This window comes from Thermobia domestica, chromosome 9 (genome assembly GCF_964235325.1).
Source record: "Thermobia domestica chromosome 9, izTheDome1.hap1.1, whole genome shotgun sequence".
Classification (NCBI taxonomy): domain Eukaryota; kingdom Metazoa; phylum Arthropoda; class Insecta; order Zygentoma; family Lepismatidae; genus Thermobia; species Thermobia domestica.
In genome coordinates this window covers 174727718-174741670 of record NC_137462.1, presented here as the reverse complement: position 1 = coordinate 174741670, position 13953 = coordinate 174727718, and the positions used below count along the sequence as shown (strand labels likewise).

The 13953-nt window shown below is 36.0% G+C and overlaps 1 long non-coding RNA gene across 3 annotated transcripts in view; it reads left to right on the top strand.

Moving 5' to 3' along the window:
- The window catches only part of LOC145695223 (uncharacterized), a 119502-nt gene that overhangs the window by 27007 nt on the left and 78542 nt on the right, over positions 1–13953 (top strand). For all 3 annotated transcript variants that reach the window (XR_014133127.1, XR_014133126.1, XR_014133125.1), the window contains one exon: positions 2813–2962. This is a non-coding gene — a long non-coding RNA (uncharacterized LOC145695223). The remainder of the gene's footprint in view (positions 1–2812; positions 2963–13953) is intronic.

Sequence of the window (13953 nt, the reverse complement as noted above, 5' to 3'; positions counted from 1 at the left end):
ATATGTAATCGTATTACTCTTCGGTCTTTCCTTCTTTGGAACTGCCTTTTACTATTTGATTTTGGTCTGATATGCCTGAAACTATTGAAATCCATAAGCAGAATTGCCTAATTTCTTTGTTTTTCGTTTTATTTGCAACTACTTCCGGAACAAGTAGAGAGATCATTTTTCTCGATTGGTTATATGCACATCGTAAAAAAAAGTATTAGGGCACCTCTGTAGAACTAACGTGGTTTCTGTAGTTTGCTAGTGGTGTCTCACTGGTAACACGTCACGAAATAACCATCATTGTTCACGCATTACCAGTGTAGTTAACTGGATTGAGTGTGTCAGTCGGATGAATTGAAACCGTTCAGTGTGTGCTTTAAGCAAGAGGCGATTCTGTAATGATATTGGGGTGTTCTTTGTATCATTAGTTGCACCCACTCATTCAGATGAATCAGTCATTATGTTTATTTTGAGATTTTTTATCAGGTGGTGCTGTTGACCTTGATAATGAATGTATATTGAGCACTCTCAACTTCTAAGATAACGCTACCGTGTTCTCAGGGCTCGAAGAGTTTCTAGGTGATTTTAGTAAAATGCAAGGCATTCTTCGCACTTTGTGTGGCCTTAAAGTCTACGGACTTGAATCCAATTTAAAATACGTGGTGCTATTTGAAGTAGTGGCTGAAACCTAGAAATAGGCATGTTCACAATTTGATGGAACTACGGTATCTACTGATGAGCGAATGCATTCACATTCGGATAATCACTGCCAAACGGAACCCAAGCCAAAGGTATTAGATAAGTTAAAGAAGGCTGTTATTAAATAAGTTGTACACAGAAGTGACGACGATTTTTTGAGCGATGTGCTTAGACCACCACGAGTTTACTCCTACTTAGCTTGTGCTAACGTTCTGTTGGTATTATTTTCTGAATTTTTTCATAATAATATATAATTACCTTGCTTAATTGCAACATTTATCTCATTGAATTCAGTAGTAGCTTAACACGGATCGGTATGCTTGTTCCTAGTCTGAGCTTAGACTGAGATTCAACTCAGTAAATTTCCCTCAGTTAAATCAGACTGTTACCTTTTTTTTCTCATCTAAAATTAAGAAATTGAGCTCCATCGTGGCTAAGTGGATAGCGTACGCGCCTTTGCTGGCGCGAAGGGCGTGGTTCGGATTCCATGTTAAGCTGTAGGTCCACGTCTCATGCAGCCTCGCTGCTAAATGGAACGCTAAACTGAAAATCAATTATTTTAGGAAATCAGTTGGTTAAAGTGGTTTCCTGTGAGACTTAGTATGTTACACACATCTGTACACTTTTCGAAACATTCTTGTGTTAACGTAGTTTAGAATATGAAAAGCCAGCGACGAAATGAACAGACAACGTTGTTTTGTTATAAATATTCTAACATCAGCTTAAGCGTTAGGAAAAAATATTACAGCTTCGGTGTAAGTATATGCAACACGAAACTAACTTTACCCATTCCTTCGTTGATTCTTATATTCAGTTCAGTTCTTTATAAAATTGTTTCCAGAGCAGACTTAAAAATTTTCGCAATGTTGCAGATCACCCGCAAACAAAATTACATATGAGTGGTATTGAGGAAACTTAAGATCCCGCTTCATGGTGTTGGATACCTGCCCATTGTTTTCTTTAAAATAAACTAGAATCTTTTAATGGTTTGATTTTACTGATTTCTTCTTCAGATCTGTTTAAATAGCCCATATTTTGCGAATTTGTTATGTGTAATTTTAATATTTAATAATACAATTTAATTTATGTAGAATTCAAATTCACGTTTGTAAAAAGGAACATTTCTTGAATAGACACACCATTAAAATTCCAGTTTATTTGTAAAAAAAAAGAAAAAGAAAGAAAAATGCGTAGATAATCAATACCGTTCAAGTCTTAAGAGACCTAATCACTGCGAAATTAAAATACCGCTAATTTTAAGTAATTATGTGATATCTTCAAATAGATAAAAGATAATCGAAATGTGGAACAAGAGTGCGCTAGACAATATTTTGCATGATTTACTGTTATCACGAGTCACCTAGTAGCTTTCCGTTTGCAGGCATTTAGAAACGCAAAAATGCGATTTTCTAAATTGCTGGAAATCGAAAGCAGGTAAGTGAGTCGTAATAACGGTATTTCATGTAAAATAATACTGTCTAGCGAGCTCTTGTTCCACTTTTCGATTATCTTTGATCTATTTGAAGATATCATATAATTACTCTAAAAATAGCGGTATTTTAATTTCGCCTTGATAAGGCCTCTTATGTAGTTAACATTATGCACAACATTCTTTTATTGATATTTTTCTTTTGCAAAGATACCTTCATAGTGTCTTTAATCATAATCCATATATTTTCTTTCTTTCCTTATCGACTACAAACGTGAGTGTTGGAAACTTGTTTTAAACGAGGTATTCCTCCTCCACCTTTTGCGAAATACAATTCTATTGCTTACTGTAACTGAAATTAACGCTTTAGATCTCCCCTCTATATAGATTTTAATTTTTGAAATTCGGAAAGTATTGAAACTGAAACTGTTCAAAACACAAAGGTTTTAGTTCATGAACTACAATTTCTTGACCAAGAGTATCAATAAAATAAAAATACAGTTTAAACCTTATCACAGTTCAGCTTATAGTAAAAATAATTTGAAAGATGGACTCCCTCCCACTCCCTCCTGTCCCTTTATGTATAATCAAGCAACTGGATGCAACTTTATTCTGTTGAGATATATAAAATTGTTTGTGATTTACATTATGAGAAGAACTAACATGGGTTCACACAATTGTTTTATTGTCACATAGTGGAAAAAGTGGACTTCAATCGTCGAAGTTTCAATACGCAGCCACCTGGTGCTCTCCCCCCGACGAACGGAATGTAGACATCACCAGAACACATTGTTTCGCAAATTTGGAGAGAGTTGTAGGAGATTGTCACTGCAGTTCGATTTTACGGTAAGCACCATAAGTAATCTTACACGCCATGGTTTTGTTCTTAGTTTGTATAAAAAGAAAACTGCTTTTGCTGTAGGTTCAGAATGAACCCATATAAAATTTCAATCGAATGACTTGTGTTACAAGGAAAACTCATATAGATGAAATAGAGAAACATCAGTTATGTATATATTTCTAAAGAACAAATTGTATTCCTTAGCAAGGATTTTTCTTTGACAGCTGGTTTCTGTTTTGCTGCACTTAACAGTGAAGAATACTGACGATGCTACAAAAGAGTGGAAATAGGTTAGTTTTCTTTGTAGTAACCACTATACAGCCATTTTCAAACATTTAACAGTTTCTTTGCAATTAACTGCCCAATGGAAGTTTGTGATTTCCCTTTCCGGTATCTGATTTTTTAAACAGAAATCTATGCTGAAGTTCTTCCCTATTTGATCCATTTGTAAGATACAAGGGGTTACTAGAAGTGTGTTCCCTTTTTCTTATGTGTTCAACTTGCGCTGAAAGTTGTTTCTTGTATTAGAAAATCGTATTCTTAGAATCCAGTACGTTAGTTACCTCTTTAGGATTACTGTAACATAGAATTCTTTACGAAAGAAATAAAGAAACATGTACAAGTATTTCCAATTATGACAACAGTCTAAGAAAAAGGCTCAATCACACAGTGTTCAAATAGTTTCATTTCACTTTATTCTGGTTATCTAAAATCGTGAAGTAGCACTTCGCAGTAGAAACTCAAACCATTTGCTACTAAATTGTGCATTTTGATCATAAACTGAAAAAATGTTTGTGAGAAACTTTAAATCGGAGTCTTCGTTTGCAATTTTGTATATGAGACGAGAGTACGGTCTTGGAAACTGAAGAGATAAGGTCTATACTAACTGGAATTGAAGCTCAGCTTTGGTCATTTGAGTCCTCAATTACTATAGGCTTTATGGTAGTCAGTAGACTTTTTTTTTTTTTTTCTCCGGAGATCGTTATGTAGACAGAAATTCCTAAATAGTTCACGTGTGTTTAATTTATGGCTTTTCACATGAACAGCCTGGAGGGTGAATCGTCCGCAATGATGTAGGCAGAAACACAATCGTAAATAGTACTTATTTCATGAAATTGATAAGTATCAGGTTTTAAGAAGTGGAACAAAACAGGGTTCGAAAGACCAGATCAGGTGAGCAGAAATACGGAAGAAGGCAGGAATCTGGCTGTCTGCAAGATTGACGTGAACGCCAGCATTTGTAGAAGACATTTCAAGCTTTAAGAAAAATAGCTTATAGCTATTTAATGCTTTAGGGAAAGACCTTTCGAGATTTCTTAGTTCAAACTGTCGAAACCGGAAACTATTGCCAAAAATTTACTGGCAAAGATTTAGGAATAATCGTAACTGAATTTTTACTTCACTGCTGCTGTATTATATTTTAACTACATAACAGAAAAGTTCTTTGAAACACAAAGCTGTTTTTATTAGAACTTGATTTGATTTGGCATTTATTCCATATTGGCACGAAAGAGGATTTTGTCTTTTAGACAAATTTGATGAGGTGTGGAGATGCTGAAATGAAATACTGTCATCCTCCGATAAGTTGGCATTTGTAGGGAGACATCAGCAGGATTAGTTAAGTGATATATTGTTCATTTCGGATGACATTGCTATTTGATGCTTTATAATTTAAAGATTTAAATGAGCAAATGTGGTATAAATTAAGTAGCTCCTGAGGGACATAACTAAAATAAAATATTTATTAAATGATCTCATATTCTATAAGCCACAAGGCTAAATGTGGGCGCGAGATTGTGCTGAGATGCCATTTTCGACCGAATGGACAGTTTTGAGTAGAGAAAACATCTATGTACGAGGATTACTCCAAAATATTTTCGTCTATGACACCTCTGCTTTGAACACAAGTGTCTCAGTCCCGTTTCGTTCGGCACCATATCCTTTTAACCATTTTAAATTACGGCTTTTTTGAGGTGGTATGGTTCATACTCCGTTTTGTTTATATTAAAGCAGTGTTTCCAACTGCGTCCGTAAAATTTCCCTAGTGTACCAAATGCGGGAAATTTCCGCTCAAAATGGAAAAACGGGATTTTCTTTTTTTAAAAATCCCTTTTTTTTATCGCGAATATCTCCCCTTTGGTATAGGATATGATCATGCGAATGCTACTTAAAAGAACTTTACTTTATGGTGAAGAGAATGAAATACAAAGAGTGTCCTGGAATGAATAGTTTTGATGTTACAGCCGATTTATATATTTTCCCTTGATAATACCTTTTTAGTGAATTTCTATACTATCATCATGTTCAAGACTTTTCATTGTGGGAACATGAATTGTACCTCGTTTTCTTTGCCATTAACCAGTCTTTCAAACGGTACCACTCTCATGTGTAGCATGTGCCATAGTGGAGAAAATTCTCGAAAAAGGGAAATTTTTGTCAAAAAATCCCTTTCCCCCGATTTCCCTTTTTTGCGAATTTTCTCCACTATGGTACATGCTAGAGACATGCGAGTGGTTCCGTTTGAAAGACTGGTTCATGCCAAAGAAAACGAGGTACGTATCATGACTTTAGAATAAATAGTGATAATACTGTATATACTTTACTAAAGTAATTGACTAAAAATGTGTAAAAAATGAAAAAAAAAAAATAAATCGAGATTTTTTTGACACACGTCTGTTGACTTTAGCAACTTGAGTCATACCTCATTTTCTTCAGCGTAGGGCAGCCTTTCAAATGGTACCACTGAAATTTCGCTATCGTGTACCTGTGAAGAGAAAAACGGGGGAAAGGGAATTTTTTTCTTTAAAAAATCCTTTTTTTCCATTTTGGACGAATTTTCCCGCTTCTGGTACACGATAGGAAAATTTGAGTGGTACATTTCGAAACCCTGTGTCATAACGAAATCAACGAGGTACAAACCATGATTCTAGGGTATATAGTAATGTGTCAGGCATTTTTTGAAAAAACTTCTCAAATATACCCTTTTTTTAAAACCCATCGTCCATGTTTGTGACGTCGCAGCCCCCAGACAGAGCACGCGAGGCTGCAAAATGCCCATAAAATATGTTTTATGATGCTTCCATATTTGAATGAATGCAAAAAACCCGGTCTAAAAAGCTTTACTAGAGACTTATAAAGCAAATTCCGAAGGTCGACACCATGGCAGGTGTTGTGCCATCATAATTTAAAAGGGTTAAGCCTATACTGTCGTTCGGAAAGTGATCGAAGTGCACAAATACATAGGGTGATTCACCTAAAACACCACGAATAAGACTAGAATGGAAGATGCTGTGTTTTCCCAAACGTAAGATGTATAGAATGGCTAATATTTGTTGCCTATTAAAAAACAAAGGAACATAGTAGTATGATATTTTGTGAAGAACTTTTTATCAATGTCATGTGCAGGAAAATACTAGTTGAAAGAATATCAAACGACGTGTATTGCAAATACATCAAGAGATATCGTCGAAAGAAATAAAGAACGAATGCTAATGCCCCATTCAACAATACAAGTATGAGACAAGCACCATAGCCCAGTACCACTCCCATATTCCCAAATTATGTTCAAAATGATATCCATTAGCTGCACGACAATCCTCTAGTGTAGCATATAAAGATTATTATTCATGTTCTAACATTTGAGTCAAAATGGTTGAATAGGCTGAGGCTGCAGTAATTTGGCGTTTCATATAATCGAAAATCGTTGGTTTGTCCTTGTGCGCGGTATTCTTTACCATTCCTTTACAGGAAAAAAATGAAAGAGTTAAGTCAAAGGAACCGTCTGGCCAAATGGTAGCTACTCCTCTTCCAAGCCGACGACGAAGAAGATAGACCGTATTTAGTTGCACATTGTAGGCTGGGCATCACTGTAGATGCAACATGTTCCTTCTAATTTCCAGTGAAATGTCTTCTAACGGTGGAAGGTTGTTCTTTAGTAAATCGATATACTTTCAAGAATCTAGTATGCTTTCAGTGAAAAACTGCGTATGGTAAGTTGGCTTAGTATTCCACACCACACATTTACTTTCCACAAATGCTGTCGTTTCACTTGACATACAATTGGAATTGTCGATACACCCATAGTGCATATTTCGAAAGTTCACCTGTCCATTATTAGTAAATGTTGCTTCGTCAGAAAACAAGTTGTAAGACAAATCAGATGCATTCTGACCTTTTGTCTTTCCACAAAAGTGCTGACGAATGTGATAATAAGTTTCTATGTTACTCTTGATGAAGTGACATATGATACGGTGGAACTTGTGATGGTGGGGAGTACGAACGACACTTGCCTGACCCAGGGCAGAACCCCTTGCGATGGACTGTGTCCTAACGTGGGGATCGTAATAGCAGCTGGAACACTAACCGCACACGCCATGCTAGTCATTGATCGATTCTCGTACGACGACGAGGTGTTACATTTCCAATTTCCCATTGTTGCTTAAAGAGGTTCAGGAATAATTATCTGCGTGGTTTACGTCTGTTAGGTATCTCTCGGCGTACACTGTACATGTTTGCACAGCATTCTTTCTATTTTCTCCATATACTAACAACGTATGTGCTTTTACAGCATTTGAAAGTACCATTTTCTCAATCGAGTCCAGCACTTCGTATTTTGCTGAACACTCACAATTAGTAACGAGGACATCTCCGTATACTAAGAAACGTACACCCGAACCACTGTATGGACAACGTCGTTTAGTCCATAATGCATGTTTCACACTGTTGAATGGAGCATTATTACTCGTCCTTGGTTCCTTTTGACTCTTTCTTGATGTATTTGGACTAGACAGGTACAATAAATCCCATTGAAATTCTCATCACTTAGGTTACATTACATTTCCAAGACATTGTTCCATAATTTTTATTTTAAAACAAAACTGCATCCTACTTTTTTTTTTTTTTTTTTTTTTAATCGACTTAAAATCTCCTACACGAGTGCATAAAATGATTTCTCAGGCCCGCATTTGAAGTCAATGAGTTTTTTCTAATTTTTATTTTACTATTATTATTTGTATTAGGTGTGGGATCAACATCATAGTTTATTAAAGTAGTAAACCAAGTCTGTGGTTTTAGTTTCTCATCATGTATTGTACATTCTTAAACAGATACTTCTTAATTTAATGGAAACAGGTTAAGAAAGTGCAACTTAATGGATTAATATGGCGTTGAACCACCTTTCGCTTTCACAACAGCTCTAATACGACGTGGAATAATGTCATAGAGGTCGTGAATAGTAGCAAGGGGAATATTACATCATTCTCCGTGCAGTACATCATTCAGTACTGTGAAAGAGAATGGGAGTGGAAATCTGTGCCAGAGTCGTGTTGCCGAGACTAACCAGAGATGTTCATTTATGTTGAGGTCTGAGGATTGTGCGGGCCAAAGGTGGTTTTAACTTTATCAAGTGTTCCTCAAAGTATACCGCAGCAGCTCTGAATAGATGGGCGCATTATCATCCTGGAATATGGATCATTGCCCAGAAACATCATTAGACCCTAGGATACACATGATCTCTTAAAATGGCATCATAATCATGGGCAGTGACGCGACCGGTAAGCGTTAGCCCAGGACCGACTGAAAACTGGTATATTGTGACCCTCATCATTACAAACCTCCTCCGTATATGAGCTTAGATAAAGACACTGCTAATTATACACTTCTTTTTAAGTAATCACATATAAACATGGCTTATAGTTTGAAATAAGATGAACAATGACTCATCCGACCATATCACATGACTCCACTCATCCCAACAAAACAAAAATATATATATTTAGTGATTATGAAGAAATAAGCCAAACACGAAGAGCATTAGCAAACTACTTCCATAATATCCGGAAAACTTGAACCTTCAACCGTAGGAAGAGTAGTCACCGGTTTAGTCTTATTTCCTTTTCTTGATTTTAGCCCATGGATTTTTTCATCTCGTCCTTGCATTTTTTAATTGAATTATTTTTATGGTTATTATTTGTTAACCCATCTACTTTTGAATTTTATGTAATCACTCGTTTTTTCGGTCGTTTTCGACCGATATTGTAGTGTCTTAAAGATTCGATTAAAAGAGAACTAAAAATACTATTTAGTTCCGTTTTCTTTTTCCCAAGAGAGGAGGCATTCAAGAAAGCCTTGGAAGGGTCTATACGCTTCTGAGCGTCAGAACATAGGGCCTATGACGTCATGAGTTTACTTTTTTACTGAGGTCTAATTTCAACATTTTTTGGCGAGTTTCTCTTTAATCCTAGAATCCTAACATTTTCCATAAACAATCAGTGGACCCATTAGTTTTTATGAGAATTTTTCGGATCTCTTCGTCAACATAGAAGGGGGGTTCAGAGGGACAAAAGTGTAAAAAAGGGATATTTTTTGACCAAAAATCCCATTTTCGCGATTCTTGCTCCGCTCGGCTACATGATAGGGACATTTGAGTTGTACTTCCTGAAAGTCTACTCGATTCTGAAGAGAACGACGTATGAATCATCATCCTACGATAATTAGGAACGTGTCAGGAAATTTTTGAAGTATAGTATCCTTGGGAAATTTCGGAAATATTCGCAGAAGAGGAAAATATTTTTCCCGCACTTAGTATTGAAGTTAGGAGATTGGTATTTGGCGCAAGTAATTAGTACCATAAGTAATATTTTTAAAGTGATTTCCAGATCTCTATGGTAACCCAGGGCCGCGCATGAGGGCTCCAGAACGGGGAAGAAGGGATTTTTTCAGCAAAAATCCCTATTTTCCTCAATCTTTCTCTCATTAGGGATGTCCTAGGAACATGCGGGTGATACCATCTGAAAGGCTACTCCATTCTGAACAAAACGACATATGAACCATAATTTTACGAACATTAGGGACGTGTCAAAATTTTTTTTTTTTTTAATTTGTAAGGTTCATTTTAGGGAATTTTTGGTGTTTTTTTTATGCTCTCAACATCGGTAAAAAATTTTCCCGCCTTTACTATTCAAGACAGGAAATTCGAATTTGTCACAAGTAATTAGTACACTACGTAGTATTTTTCCAAATTTTTGGAGGGTTGTGCGCAGACCCGGTAGAGCCTCAGGGGGGCCCAAACTTTGAAGAAGGTTTTTTTTTGGCAAAAAAATCCCGATTTTCCCTCAGATAATTCCCTTCTGGTACATCATAGGGACATGTAAGAGGTACCGTGTGAAAGGCTGTTCCATTCTGAGAGGTATGAACCATGATCTAGGGTAAATAGGGATGACACTGACGCTGCTTATCTGAGACTCAAGAAAAACGCCGAAAAAGGCTAGAATTTAAAAGGGTTAACCCATCCACTTCTGTATTTTGTGTAATCACTCCCGCCACTCTTTTTATTCTCGAACGAAAGCATTGAGAGAAAATTTCTAGTTTGTATTTTGTAATTCATGTCTTCCATTTAAGTCTATATTCTTTTATGATCATGAGTATGTGTGTATGCTGAAACATTACGACATTGGAAGTTGGTTTGCTACTTTTATCCTCGACCTTTACAAATTGATTAATACGCAAAGTTGATCGCTAGTTCTCCCCTTCCTCCCCCCGCCCTTTAAACAAGAAACATGTAGTTCGGATGCGCTGTTAAGCTGTAAGTCCATGTCTCATTAACTCTGTGCTGAAGACTACTGTGTAATATACAAGGTGGAACCTTTATCTTCTAATGTTTTTGTAACTTCTCAGCTCATTAAAATAATAATAATAATAATAAAAGTACGATACAAATACCGAAAGGAAAACATTGTTTGATATACTCGACAGTACCACCTTATTAAGAGATCTGCCAAGTCAGCATAAAGTTGATTTTGTTTAAGTAGCATTACTTTAGGTTATACATATTAAATGAGTAATTACAATATCATATTTATTATTCAATGTTACAAACCAAGAATTATACATCACAAATATTAAATCCTAAGTAGGATTGTGATCAAGATATGACATAACTCATTCTTTTAAATACCTCAGTTCTAACAGACAAAGGTCTGGTCTTGAAAGTTTTGTAGCTAGATTCTTTGATGAGAAAGAGTTTGGTTGCGTACGGGCTAAGTGAATACCACGGGTGCAACACACAAATGTTGCATTAAAATATTAAGATTTTAGACGAAATTACTGTCTCTTCATACAAAAGCATAGCTGCCTTGATGGCTGACACTTAGAAGTCTGGATCACGCCTGATTAGTTGAATAAATGAATAAAGCATTATTCTTAACTTCACTGTTTGTTCTGGAACGATCTTAATATTGATTTTTTAGACGAAAGTCAGAGAATCATATTGCACTTACGTGATGACTGATATGGACTCCACGTTAGGCACATTATTTCATGGTTACGCACTACGCTGCCACACAATAGGAAGAGTTTAATGCATTGGGATGGGGTTCAAAACGAGCAAACTTACGACTCGTCGTGGTAGTAATAGATACCGTCTTTGTGGTCTCCCTTTTACATAAAGATGTAAAGCATTATTAGTTAGAGCAATCGGATCTCACGTCAACTAAATCACTCAGCAGTCATTATTAAACGTATTTCTCTAAGTAGTCATTATTTTGAATATAACTGAAAATAATTTTATTTTCAAAGTGTTCTTCAAGAGGCCAAAAACTCTTTTCACCGTTGGAGTCTCTGGTGTTAAGTATTCCCTACGTAAAACTTCTCTCATACGCAAGCTACTTTCCTTATGAACGTGTCATCTAAGTAAAGTAGTTTTTATATGTTGCTAAATATATTTGAGTATTTCTGATCCATTTACATCATAAATCAGTATCGTGCTTACTATGGAACTTCGTAAATAATTTTAAAACTGCAATTTTTATCCGATATAGTGTAGTCCCGATTTTACATTTCTGCATTTAACGAGAGAATAGTTTGGACCCGAAAAATAAAATAAAATAAAATATATATGAGCGGCTCGAAGGAACATAACGGTATGCCACATTTCCTAGCTTCCGATCAAACTGGAAAAGAAAGTTCAACATTCCCATGCAGTGACATATAGAAAACAAGCTTCCCCTGCCATCTGCAGATAATTTACGAAATTAAACCTCGTACATATTGTTCTCTGGTTCAGTACCCATTCCACCTCAGTTTCACCGGAAGTAGCACTTACTATTGTGTTCGCCGCACCCGCTCATTTATTTGACGTGGAAACCTTTTTCAACTTGTTCAAGTCTCTTGATATGCGATTTAGTGGCAGGCGACTAAACAACAAACCATATTCCAATCTAGATCTAACATTATCATTATAAAGTATTTAAAGATAAAGGTATTATTAAGAATCAGTGAATCTCTGATGAGAATTGTTAACAAGATAGGGGATAGATTATTTAATATGGGTGTACTCTCTGCTGGAAAATTTTCTACAATCAATATAATATAAAAACGAAGTTAGGTAAATGGCTTTGTGTATCTCAAAGTATGTACCTTTAACATCGGTATACTACTTCAAACCAGGTTTATAGCATTTTTCCACTGAGGCTGCTACCCCAGAAACTCCTGTTCGGTATGCTTCAACAGCTGCTTCAGGTGACACAAATCGTTCACTACGCATTTTACTTTTCATATGTGGGGAAAAGAAAGTCATAAAGTGATAAATCAGGGAGTATAGGCAAGGAATCATTAATTTGACATTCCTGTGGGACAGTCAATCAACAACTTGTGTGCTGAGTTGGAACTGGCATTGTCGTGGTGAAGATGATGCGATGATTTCAGTTTGTTTTAGTAATATTTGATGACCTGGGAACCAAATTGAATTCTACTCATCATTTACAGTCGTTTGATCTTGTAAGGGTATATATGTCATGTCCGTTATAGGAAGAAAAAAGTTTGCTTGACTGCACTCCTCGAATAAATAACTTTCGTTAGTTTCAGCACACTTTGAACACCCACACAGTGGAGTGCTGTTTAGTTTTGGGTTCGTATGAGTAGATTCAAGTTTCATCCCTGTAACGATGTGATATACCAAGTATGACTTCTGATACGAACCAGTTTTTAAGTTCTGGTTAAATTGTGTGGGATTCAGTGGCTTGAAAGTGTTCATGTATTCTCAGTTGACGGTGCAAAATCGTGTGTATTGCTTTTGTGTCCATGTTCAAGAATGCCTGATTCTCATGGTATCTCGCATCCCTCTCTCTCAATAATTTCACGCACAGCATCAACATTATTGGGAACCAGAGACGTGGATAGACGACCTTCACAAAATTCGTTGCTGAGAAGAGTTCGACATTGCTGAAATTCGAAAAAATCATCATCATTGATTGATCCTATTGGATGGTGCTTCATTCTCAAATGCCAAATGAAATTGCTTGATGCATTGTTCCGATAATAGCTACATTTTAAAATCGTAAAATATCATTTCCCGATAGTGTGCATGAGAAATTTCCATTTCTCAACCAGCTACAGCAACAAAACAGCTACTTCAAATTGCTATGAAAAATAAAGAATAGGTTTAAACAAACAAAGACAGTGTAAACATAAAAACGTCTAATATTCCAGATTTTATGATAGCGGAACACTAGCGTCACTGTTACTAGTAATGTGCGGAAATTTTCAGCAGCCTTCGTAGTGACTTCTAAATCATTGATTGATAGAAGTGTGTCCTTTATGGAATGTGTTGGAGTAATGTGAATTGTGATTTTAGTTAGAGCCATATACCATTTCCTTATATTAAATTGAAGTAAATTCTTTAAACTCCACTCGTACGAAGCATTAATAGCTTTGTGGAATAGCCGATTATCTTCTAAATTCCAAACTTCTTTATAAATGTTAATGTCGTTAGCCTATACAGGGTGACACAGAGCAGTGTACTCATTTTTAAATGAACACTATAAACAAACAATTATGCAGCAAACTTGACTACATTCGTTTGAACTGATGGTGGAAGGGATATACTAACAAAATCACGCGATCGAAACATCACCTAAAATCCCACGGGCCAAAACTCTTAGGTCAAAATTTCGTCATAACTGGGATAATAATAAAAACAAATAATATGAGTTTCTGGGAT